The following is a 13385-nucleotide window of genomic DNA, read 5'->3' on the forward strand; positions in this document are numbered from 1 at the left end:
TTTTTACCAAATTTTTTCCCAAATTTTTTATCTATTTTTTGTATTCACCCAAATGTATTGTAAATACGTGTTTTAGATGTAAAATAATGTGAACTTAACGATAAAAATATAAAAAGTATGATTAGTTCAATACAAATGACTTTAAACGATATTTAGCGGAATTATCACCATTTTTTACCCAATTTTTTCCCAAATTTTTTTTCTATTTTTTGTATTCACCCAAATGTATTTTAAATACGTGTTTTAGATGTAAAATAATGTGAACTTAACGTTAAAAATATAAAAAGTATGATTAGTTTAATAGAAATGACTTAAGACGATATTTAGCGGATTCATCACCTCTATTTCAAAATTTTTTTACGACCTTTTATATTCACCCAAATTTATCTTAAACACGTGTTTTAGATGTAAAATAATGTGAACTTAACGTTAAAAATATAAAAAGTATGATTAGTTTAATAGAAATGACTTAAGACGATATTTAGCGGATTCATCACCTGTATTTCAAAATTTTTTTACGACCTTTTATATTCCCCCAAATGTATTGTAAAGACGTGTTTTAGATGTAAAATTATGTGAACTTAACGATAAAAATATAAAAAGTATGATTAGTTTAATAGAAATGACTAAAGACGATATTTAGCGGATTCATTACCTGTATTTCAAAATATTTTTACGACCTTTTATATTCACCCAAATGTATTGTAAAGACGTGTTTTAGATGTAAAATAATGTGAACTTAACGATAAAAATATAAAAAGTATGATTAGTTCAATACAAATGACTTTAAACGATATTTAGCGGAATTATCACCATTTTTTACCAAATTTTTTCCCAAATTTTTTTTCAATTTTTTGTATTCACCCAAATGTATTGTAAATACGTGTTTTAGATGTAAAATAATGTGAACTTAACGATAAAAATATAAAAAGTATGATTAGTTCAATACAAATGACTTTAAACGATATTTAGCGGAATTATCACCATTTTTTACCAAATTTTTTCCCAAATTTTTTATCTATTTTTTGTATTCACCCAAATGTATTGTAAATACGTGTTTTAGATGTAAAATAATGTGAACTTAACGATAAAAATATAAAAAGTATGATTAGTTCAATACAAATGACTTTAAACGATATTTAGCGGAATTATCACCATTTTTTACCCAATTTTTTCCCAAATTTTTTTTCTATTTTTTGTATTCACCCAAATGTATTTTAAATACGTGTTTTAGATGTAAAATAATGTGAACTTAACGTTAAAAATATAAAAAGTATGATTAGTTTAATAGAAATGACTTAAGACGATATTTAGCGGATTCATCACCTCTATTTCAAAATTTTTTTACGACCTTTTATATTCACCCAAATTTATCTTAAACACGTGTTTTAGATGTAAAATAATGTGAACTTAACGTTAAAAATATAAAAAGTATGATTAGTTTAATAGAAATGACTTAAGACGATATTTAGCGGATTCATCACCTGTATTTCAAAATTTTTTTACGACCTTTTATATTCCCCCAAATGTATTGTAAAGACGTGTTTTAGATGTAAAATTATGTGAACTTAACGATAAAAATATAAAAAGTATGATTAGTTTAATAGAAATGACTAAAGACGATATTTAGCGGATTCATTACCTGTATTTCAAAATATTTTTACGACCTTTTATATTCACCCAAATGTATTGTAAAGACGTGTTTTAGATGTAAAATAATGTGAACTTAACGATAAAAATATAAAAAGTATGATTAGTTCAATACAAATTACTTTAAACGATATTTAGCGGAATTATCACCATTTTTTACCAAATTTTTTTTCTATTTTTTGTATTCACCCAAATGTATTGTAAACACGTTTTTTAGATGTAAAATAATGTGAACTTAACGATAAAAATATAAAAAGTATGATTAGTTCAATACAAATGACTTTAAACGATATTTAGCGGAATTATCACCATTTTTTACCCTTTTTTTTCCCAAATTTTTTTTCTATTTTTTGTATTCACCCAAATGTATTTTAAATACGTGTTTTAGATGTAAAATAATGTGAACTTAACGATAAAAATATAAAAAGTATGATTAGTTCAATACAAATGACTTTAAACGATATTTAGCGGAATTATCACCATTTTTTACCAAATTTTTTTTCTATTTTTTGTATTCACCCAAATGTATTGTAAATACGTGTTTTAGATGTAAAATAATGTGAACTTAACGTTAAAAATATAAAAAGTATGATTAGTTTAATAGAAATGACTAAAGACGATATTTAGCGGATTCATCACCTGTATTTCAAAATATTTTTACGACCTTTTATATTCACCCAAATGTATTGTAAAGACGTGTTTTAGATGTAAAATAATGTGAAATTAACGATAAAAATATAAAAAGTATGATTAGTTCAATACAAATGACTTTAAACGATATTTAGCGGAATTATCACCATTTTTTACCAAATTTTTTCCCAAAGTTTTTTTCTATTTTTTGTATTCACCCAAATGTATTTTAAATACGTGTTTTAGATGTAAAATAATGTGAACTTAACGATAAAAATATAAAAAGTATGATTAGTTCAATACAAATGACTTTAAACGATATTTAGCGGAATTATCACCATTTTTTACCAAATTTTTTCCCAAATTTTTTATCTATTTTTTGTATTCACCCAAATGTATTGTAAATACGTGTTTTAGATGTAAAATAATGTGAACTTAACGATAAAAATATAAAAAGTATGATTAGTTCAATACAAATGACTTTAAACGATATTTAGCGGAATTATCACCATTTTTTACCCAATTTTTTCCCAAATTTTTTTTCTATTTTTTGTATTCACCCAAATGTATTTTAAATACGTGTTTTAGATGTAAAATAATGTGAACTTAACGTTAAAAATATAAAAAGTATGATTAGTTTAATAGAAATGACTTAAGACGATATTTAGCGGATTCATCACCTCTATTTCAAAATTTTTTTACGACCTTTTATATTCACCCAAATTTATCTTAAACACGTGTTTTAGATGTAAAATAATGTGAACTTAACGATAAAAATATAAAAAGTATGATTAGTTCAATACAAATGACTTTAAACGATATTTAGCGGAATTATCACCATTTTTTACCAAATTTTTTTTCTATTTTTTGTATTCACCCAAATGTATTGTAAATACGTGTTTTAGATGTAAAATAATGTGAACTTAACGATAAAAATATAAAAAGTATGATTAGTTCAATACAAATGACTTTAAACGATATTTAGCGGAATTATCACCATTTTTTACCCAATTTTTTCCCAAATTTTTTTTCTATTTTTTGTATTCACCCAAATGTATTTTAAATACGTGTTTTAGATGTAAAATAATGTGAACTTAACGATAAAAATATAAAAAGTATGATTAGTTTAATAGAAATGACTTAAGACGATATTTAGCGGATTCATCACCTCTATTTCAAAATTTTTTTACGACCTTTTATATTCACCCAAATTTATCTTAAACACGTGTTTTAGATGTAAAATAATGTGAACTTAACGTTAAAAATATAAAAAGTATGATTAGTTTAATAGAAATGACTTAAGACGATATTTAGCGGATTCATCACCTGTATTTCAAAATTTTTTTACGACCTTTTATATTCACCCAAATGTATTGTAAAGACGTGTTTTAGATGTAAAATTATGTGAACTTAACGATAAAAATATAAAAAGTATGATTAGTTTAATAGAAATGACTAAAGACGATATTTAGCGGATTCATCACCTGTATTTCAAAATATTTTTACGACCTTTTATATTCACCCAAATGTATTGTAAAGACGTGTTTTAGATGTAAAATAATGTGAACTTAACGATAAAAATATAAAAAGTATGATTAGTTCAATACAAATGACTTTAAACGATATTTAGCGGAATTATCACCATTTTTTACCCAATTTTTTCCCAAATTTTTTTTCTATTTTTTGTATTCACCCAAATGTATTTTAAATACGTGTTTTAGATGTAAAATAATGTGAACTTAACGTTAAAAATATAAAAAGTATGATTAGTTTAATAGAAATGACTTAAGACGATATTTAGCGGATTCATCACCTCTATTTCAAAATTTTTTTACGACCTTTTATATTCACCCAAATTTATCTTAAACACGTGTTTTAGATGTAAAATAATGTGAACTTAACGTTAAAAATATAAAAAGTATGATTAGTTTAATAGAAATGACTTAAGACGATATTTAGCGGATTCATCACCTGTATTTCAAAATTTTTTTACGACCTTTTATATTCACCCAAATGTATTGTAAAGACGTGTTTTAGATGTAAAATTATGTGAACTTAACGATAAAAATATAAAAAGTATGATTAGTTTAATAGAAATGACTAAAGACGATATTTAGCGGATTCATCACCTGTATTTCAAAATATTTTTACGACCTTTTATATTCACCCAAATGTATTGTAAAGACGTGTTTTAGATGTAAAATAATGTGAACTTAACGATAAAAATATAAAAAGTATGATTAGTTCAATACAAATGACTTTAAACGATATTTAGCGGAATTATCACCATTTTTTACCCAATTTTTTCCCAAATTTTTTTTCTATTTTTTGTATTCACCCAAATGTATTTTAAATACGTGTTTTAGATGTAAAATAATGTGAACTTAACGTTAAAAATATAAAAAGTATGATTAGTTTAATAGAAATGACTTAAGACGATATTTAGCGGATTCATCACCTCTATTTCAAAATTTTTTTACGACCTTTTATATTCACCCAAATTTATCTTAAACACGTGTTTTAGATGTAAAATAATGTGAACTTAACGTTAAAAATATAAAAAGTAAGATTAGTTCAATACAAATGACTTTAAACGATATTTAGCGGAATTATCACCATTTTTTACCCAATTTTTTCCCAAATTTTTTTTCTATTTTTTGTATTCACCCAAATGTATTGTAAATACGTGTTTTAGATGTAAAATAATGTGAACTTAACGTTAAAAATATAAAAACTATGATTAGTTTAATAGAAATGACTAAAGACGATATTTAGCGGATTCATCACCTGTATTTCAAAATATTTTTACGACCTTTTATATTCACCCAAATGTATTGTAAAGACGTGTTTTAGATGTAAAATAATGTGAACTTAACGCTAAAAATATAAAAAGTATGATTAGTTCAATACAAATGACTTTAAACGATATTTAGCGGAATTATCACCATTTTTTACCAAATTTTTTCCCAAATTTTTTTTCAATTTTTTGTATTCACCCAAATGTATTGTAAATACGTGTTTTAGATGTAAAATAATGTGAACTTAACGATAAAAATATAAAAAGTATGATTAGTTCAATACAAATGACTTTAAACGATATTTAGCGGAATTATCACCATTTTTTACCAAATTTTTTCCCAAATTTTTTATCTATTTTTTGTATTCACCCAAATGTATTGTAAATACGTGTTTTAGATGTAAAATAATGTGAACTTAACGATAAAAATATAAAAAGTATGATTAGTTCAATACAAATGACTTTAAACGATATTTAGCGGAATTATCACCATTTTTTACCCAATTTTTTCCCAAATTTTTTTTCTATTTTTTGTATTCACCCAAATGTATTTTAAATACGTGTTTTAGATGTAAAATAATGTGAACTTAACGTTAAAAATATAAAAAGTATGATTAGTTTAATAGAAATGACTTAAGACGATATTTAGCGGATTCATCACCTCTATTTCAAAATTTTTTTACGACCTTTTATATTCACCCAAATTTATCTTAAACACGTGTTTTAGATGTAAAATAATGTGAACTTAACGTTAAAAATATAAAAAGTATGATTAGTTTAATAGAAATGACTTAAGACGATATTTAGCGGATTCATCACCTGTATTTCAAAATTTTTTTACGACCTTTTATATTCCCCCAAATGTATTGTAAAGACGTGTTTTAGATGTAAAATTATGTGAACTTAACGATAAAAATATAAAAAGTATGATTAGTTTAATAGAAATGACTAAAGACGATATTTAGCGGATTCATTACCTGTATTTCAAAATATTTTTACGACCTTTTATATTCACCCAAATGTATTGTAAAGACGTGTTTTAGATGTAAAATAATGTGAACTTAACGATAAAAATATAAAAAGTATGATTAGTTCAATACAAATGACTTTAAACGATATTTAGCGGAATTATCACCATTTTTTACCAAATTTTTTTTCTATTTTTTGTATTCACCCAAATGTATTGTAAACACGTTTTTTAGATGTAAAATAATGTGAACTTAACGATAAAAATATAAAAAGTATGATTAGTTCAATACAAATGACTTTAAACGATATTTAGCGGAATTATCACCATTTTTTACCCTTTTTTTTCCCAAATTTTTTTTCTATTTTTTGTATTCACCCAAATGTATTTTAAATACGTGTTTTAGATGTAAAATAATGTGAACTTAACGATAAAAATATAAAAAGTATGATTAGTTCAATACAAATGACTTTAAACGATATTTAGCGGAATTATCACCATTTTTTACCCAATTTTTTCCCAAATTTTTTTTCTATTTTTTGTATTCACCCAAATGTATTGTAAACACGTTTTTTAGATGTAAAATAATGTGAACTTAACGATAAAAATATAAAAAGTATGATTAGTTTAATAGAAATGACTTAAGACGATATTTAGCGGATTCATCACCTGTATTTCAAAATTTTTTTACGACCTTTTATATTCCCCCAAATGTATTGTAAAGACGTGTTTTAGATGTAAAATTATGTGAACTTAACGATAAAAATATAAAAAGTATGATTAGTTTAATAGAAATGACTAAAGACGATATTTAGCGGATTCATTACCTGTATTTCAAAATATTTTTACGACCTTTTATATTCACCCAAATGTATTGTAAAGACGTGTTTTAGATGTAAAATAATGTGAACTTAACGATAAAAATATAAAAAGTATGATTAGTTCAATACAAATGACTTTCAACGATATTTAGCGGAATTATCACCATTTTTTACCCAATTTTTTCCCAAATTTTTTTTCTATTTTTTGTATTCACCCAAATGTATTGTAAACACGTTTTTTAAATGTAAAATAATGTGAACTTAACGATAAAAATATAAAAAGTATGATTAGTTTAATAGAAATGACTTAAGACGATATTTAGCGGATTCATCACCTGTATTTCAAAATTTTTTTACGACCTTTTATATTCACCCAAATGTATTGTAAAGACGTGTTTTAGATGTAAAATAATGTGAACTTAACGATAAAAATATAAAAAGTATGATTAGTTCAATACAAATGACTTTAAACGATATTTAGCGGAATTATCACCATTTTTTACCAAATTTTTTCCCAAATTTTTTTTCTATTTTTTGTATTCACCCAAATGTATTTTAAATACGTGTTTTAGATGTAAAATAATGTGAACTTAACGATAAAAATATAAAAAGTATGATTAGTTTAATACAAATGACTTTAAACGATATTTAGCGGAATTATCACCATTTTTTACCAAATTTTTTCCCAAATTTTTTATCTATTTTTTGTATTCACCCAAATAAATTGTAAATACGTGTTTTAGATGTAAAATAATGTGAACTTAACGATAAAAATATAAAAAGTATGATTAGTTCAATACAAATGACTTTAAACGATATTTAGCGGAATTATCACCATTTTTTACCCAATTTTTTCCCAAATTTTTTTTCTATTTTTTGTATTCACCCAAATGTATTTTAAATACGTGTTTTAGATGTAAAATAATGTGAACTTAACGTTAAAAATATAAAAAGTATGATTAGTTTAATAGAAATGACTTAAGACGATATTTAGCGGATTCATCACCTCTATTTCAAAATTTTTTTACGACCTTTTATATTCACCCAAATTTATCTTAAACACGTGTTTTAGATGTAAAATAATGTGAACTTAACGTTAAAAATATAAAAAGTATGATTAGTTTAATAGAAATGACTTAAGACGATATTTAGCGGATTCATCACCTGTATTTCAAAATTTTTTTACGACCTTTTATATTCACCCAAATGTATTGTAAAGACGTGTTTTAGATGTAAAATAATGTGAACTTAACGATAAAAATATAAAAAGTATGATTAGTTCAATACAAATGACTTTAAACGATATTTAGCGGAATTATCACCATTTTTTACCCAATTTTTTCCCAAATTTTTTTTCTATTTTTTGTATTCACCCAAATGTATTGTAAACACGTTTTTTAGATGTAAAATAATGTGAACTTAACGATAAAAATATAAAAAGTATGATTAGTTTAATAGAAATGACTTAAGACGATATTTAGCGGATTCATCACCTGTATTTCAAAATTTTTTTACGACCTTTTATATTCACCCAAATGTATTGTAAAGACGTGTTTTAGATGTAAAATAATGTGAACTTAACGATAAAAATATAAAAAGTATGATTAGTTCAATACAAATGACTTTAAACGATATTTAGCGGAATTATCACCATTTTTTACCCAATTTTTTCCCAAATTTTTTATCTATTTTTTGTATTCACCCAAATAAATTGTAAATACGTGTTTTAGATGTAAAATAATGTGAACTTAACGATAAAAATATAAAAAGTATGATTAGTTCAATACAAATGACTTTAAACGATATTTAGCGGAATTATCACCATTTTTTACCCAATTTTTTCCCAAATTTTTTTTCTATTTTTTGTATTCACCCAAATGTATTTTAAATACGTGTTTTAGATGTAAAATAATGTGAACTTAACGTTAAAAATATAAAAAGTATGATTAGTTTAATAGAAATGACTTAAGACGATATTTAGCGGATTCATCACCTCTATTTCAAAATTTTTTTACGACCTTTTATATTCACCCAAATTTATCTTAAACACGTGTTTTAGATGTAAAATAATGTGAACTTAACGTTAAAAATATAAAAAGTATGATTAGTTTAATAGAAATGACTTAAGACGATATTTAGCGGATTCATCACCTGTATTTCAAAATTTTTTTACGACCTTTTATATTCACCCAAATGTATTGTAAAGACGTGTTTTAGATGTAAAATAATGTGAACTTAACGATAAAAATATAAAAAGTATGATTAGTTCAATACAAATGACTTTAAACGATATTTAGCGGAATTATCACCATTTTTTACCCAATTTTTTCCCAAATTTTTTTTCTATTTTTTGTATTCACCCAAATGTATTGTAAACACGTTTTTTAGATGTAAAATAATGTGAACTTAACGATAAAAATATAAAAAGTATGATTAGTTTAATAGAAATGACTTAAGACGATATTTAGCGGATTCATCACCTGTATTTCAAAATTTTTTTACGACCTTTTATATTCACCCAAATGTATTGTAAAGACGTGTTTTAGATGTAAAATAATGTGAACTTAACGATAAAAATATAAAAAGTATGATTAGTTCAATACAAATGACTTTAAACGATATTTAGCGGAATTATCACCATTTTTTACCAAATTTTTTCCCAAATTTTTTTTCAATTTTTTGTATTCACCCAAATGTATTGTAAATACGTGTTTTAGATGTAAAATAATGTGAACTTAACGATAAAAATATAAAAAGTATGATTAGTTCAATACAAATGACTTTAAACGATATATAGCGGAATTATCACCATTTTTTACCAAATTTTTTCCCAAATTTTTTATCTATTTTTTGTATTCACCCAAATGTATTGTAAATACGTGTTTTAGATGTAAAATAATGTGAACTTAACGATAAAAATATAAAAAGTATGATTAGTTCAATACAAATGACTTTAAACGATATTTAGCGGAATTATCACCATTTTTTACCCAATTTTTTCCCAAATTTTTTTTCTATTATTTGTATTCACCCAAATGTATTTTAAATACGTGTTTTAGATGTAAAATAATGTGAACTTAACGTTAAAAATATAAAAAGTATGATTAGTTTAATAGAAATGACTTAAGACGATATTTAGCGGATTCATCACCTCTATTTCAAAATTTTTTTACGACCTTTTATATTCACCCAAATTTATCTTAAACACGTGTTTTAGATGTAAAATAATGTGAACTTAACGTTAAAAATATAAAAAGTATGATTAGTTTAATAGAAATGACTTAAGACGATATTTAGCGGATTCATCACCTCTATTTCAAAATTTTTTTACGACCTTTTATATTCACCCAAATTTATCTTAAACACGTGTTTTAGATGTAAAATAATGTGAACTTAACGTTAAAAATATAAAAAGTATGATTAGTTTAATAGAAATGACTTAAGACGATATTTAGCGGATTCATCACCTGTATTTCAAAATTTTTTTACGACCTTTTATATTCCCCCAAATGTATTGTAAAGACGTGTTTTAGATGTAAAATTATGTGAACTTAACGATAAAAATATAAAAAGTATGATTAGTTTAATAGAAATGACTTAAGACGATATTTAGCGGATTCATCACCCGTATTTCAAAATTTTTTTACGACCTTTTATATTCACCCAAATGTATTGTAAAGACGTGTTTTAGATGTAAAATTATGTGAACTTAACGATAAAAATATAAAAAGTATGATTAGTTCAATACAAATGACTTTAAACGATATTTAGCGGAATTATCACCATTTTTTACCAAATTTTTTCCCAAATTTTTTATCTATTTTTTGTATTCACCCAAATGTATTGTAAATACGTGTTTTAGATGTAAAATAATGTGAACTTAACGATAAAAATATAAAAAGTATGATTAGTTCAATACAAATGACTTTAAACGATATTTAGCGGAATTATCACCATTTTTTACCCAATTTTTTCCCAAATTTTTTATCTATTTTTTGTATTCACCCAAATAAATTGTAAATACGTGTTTTAGATGTAAAATAATGTGAACTTAACGATAAAAATATAAAAAGTATGATTAGTTCAATACAAATGACTTTAAACGATATTTAGCGGAATTATCACCATTTTTTACCCAATTTTTTCCCAAATTTTTTTTCTATTTTTTGTATTCACCCAAATGTATTTTAAATACGTGTTTTAGATGTAAAATAATGTGAACTTAACGTTAAAAATATAAAAAGTATGATTAGTTTAATAGAAATGACTTAAGACGATATTTAGCGGATTCATCACCTCTATTTCAAAATTTTTTTACGACCTTTTATATTCACCCAAATTTATCTTAAACACGTGTTTTAGATGTAAAATAATGTGAACTTAACGTTAAAAATATAAAAAGTATGATTAGTTTAATAGAAATGACTTAAGACGATATTTAGCGGATTCATCACCTGTATTTCAAAATTTTTTTACGACCTTTTATATTCACCCAAATGTATTGTAAAGACGTGTTTTAGATGTAAAATAATGTGAACTTAACGTTAAAAATATAAAAAGTATGATTAGTTTAATAGAAATGACTTAAGACGATATTTAGCGGATTCATCACCTGTATTTCAAAATTTTTTTACGACCTTTTATATTCACCCAAATGTATTGTAAAGACGTGTTTTAGATGTAAAATAATGTGAACTTAACGATAAAAATATAAAAAGTATGATTAGTTCAATACAAATGACTTTAAACGATATTTAGCGGAATTATCACCATTTTTTACCCAATTTTTTCCCAAATTTTTTATCTATTTTTTGTATTCACCCAAATAAATTGTAAATACGTGTTTTAGATGTAAAATAATGTGAACTTAACGATAAAAATATAAAAAGTATGATTAGTTCAATACAAATGACTTTAAACGATATTTAGCGGAATTATCACCATTTTTTACCCAATTTTTTCCCAAATTTTTTTTCTATTTTTTGTATTCACCCAAATGTATTTTAAATACGTGTTTTAGATGTAAAATAATGTGAACTTAACGTTAAAAATATAAAAAGTATGATTAGTTTAATAGAAATGACTTAAGACGATATTTAGCGGATTCATCACCTCTATTTCAAAATTTTTTTACGACCTTTTATATTTACCCAAATTTATCTTAAACACGTGTTTTAGATGTAAAATAATGTGAACTTAACGTTAAAAATATAAAAAGTATGATTAGTTTAATAGAAATGACTTAAGACGATATTTAGCGGATTCATCACCTGTATTTCAAAATTTTTTTACGACCTTTTATATTCACCCAAATGTATTGTAAAGACGTGTTTTAGATGTAAAATAATGTGAACTTAACGATAAAAATATAAAAAGTATGATTAGTTCAATACAAATGACTTTAAACGATATTTAGCGGAATTATCACCATTTTTTACCCAATTTTTTCCCAAATTTTTTTTCTATTTTTTGTATTCACCCAAATGTATTGTAAACACGTTTTTTAGATGTAAAATAATGTGAACTTAACGATAAAAATATAAAAAGTATGATTAGTTTAATAGAAATGACTTAAGACGATATTTAGCGGATTCATCACCTGTATTTCAAAATTTTTTTACGACCTTTTATATTCACCCAAATGTATTGTAAAGACGTGTTTTAGATGTAAAATAATGTGAACTTAACGATAAAAATATAAAAAGTATGATTAGTTCAATACAAATGACTTTAAACGATATTTAGCGGAATTATCACCATTTTTTACCAAATTTTTTCCCAAATTTTTTTTCAATTTTTTGTATTCACCCAAATGTATTGTAAATACGTGTTTTAGATGTAAAATAATGTGAACTTAACGATAAAAATATAAAAAGTATGATTAGTTCAATACAAATGACTTTAAACGATATATAGCGGAATTATCACCATTTTTTACCAAATTTTTTCCCAAATTTTTTATCTATTTTTTGTATTCACCCAAATGTATTGTAAATACGTGTTTTAGATGTAAAATAATGTGAACTTAACGATAAAAATATAAAAAGTATGATTAGTTCAATACAAATGACTTTAAACGATATTTAGCGGAATTATCACCATTTTTTACCCAATTTTTTCCCAAATTTTTTTTCTATTATTTGTATTCACCCAAATGTATTTTAAATACGTGTTTTAGATGTAAAATAATGTGAACTTAACGTTAAAAATATAAAAAGTATGATTAGTTTAATAGAAATGACTTAAGACGATATTTAGCGGATTCATCACCTCTATTTCAAAATTTTTTTACGACCTTTTATATTCACCCAAATTTATCTTAAACACGTGTTTTAGATGTAAAATAATGTGAACTTAACGTTAAAAATATAAAAAGTATGATTAGTTTAATAGAAATGACTTAAGACGATATTTAGCGGATTCATCACCTCTATTTCAAAATTTTTTTACGACCTTTTATATTCACCCAAATTTATCTTAAACACGTGTTTTAGATGTAAAATAATGTGAACTTAACGTT

This window comes from Diuraphis noxia, unplaced genomic scaffold (genome assembly GCF_037042655.1).
Source record: "Diuraphis noxia isolate RWA-SAM2 unplaced genomic scaffold, SU_Dnox_SAM2 contig0004, whole genome shotgun sequence".
NCBI classification, from domain to species: Eukaryota; Metazoa; Arthropoda; class Insecta; order Hemiptera; family Aphididae; genus Diuraphis; species Diuraphis noxia.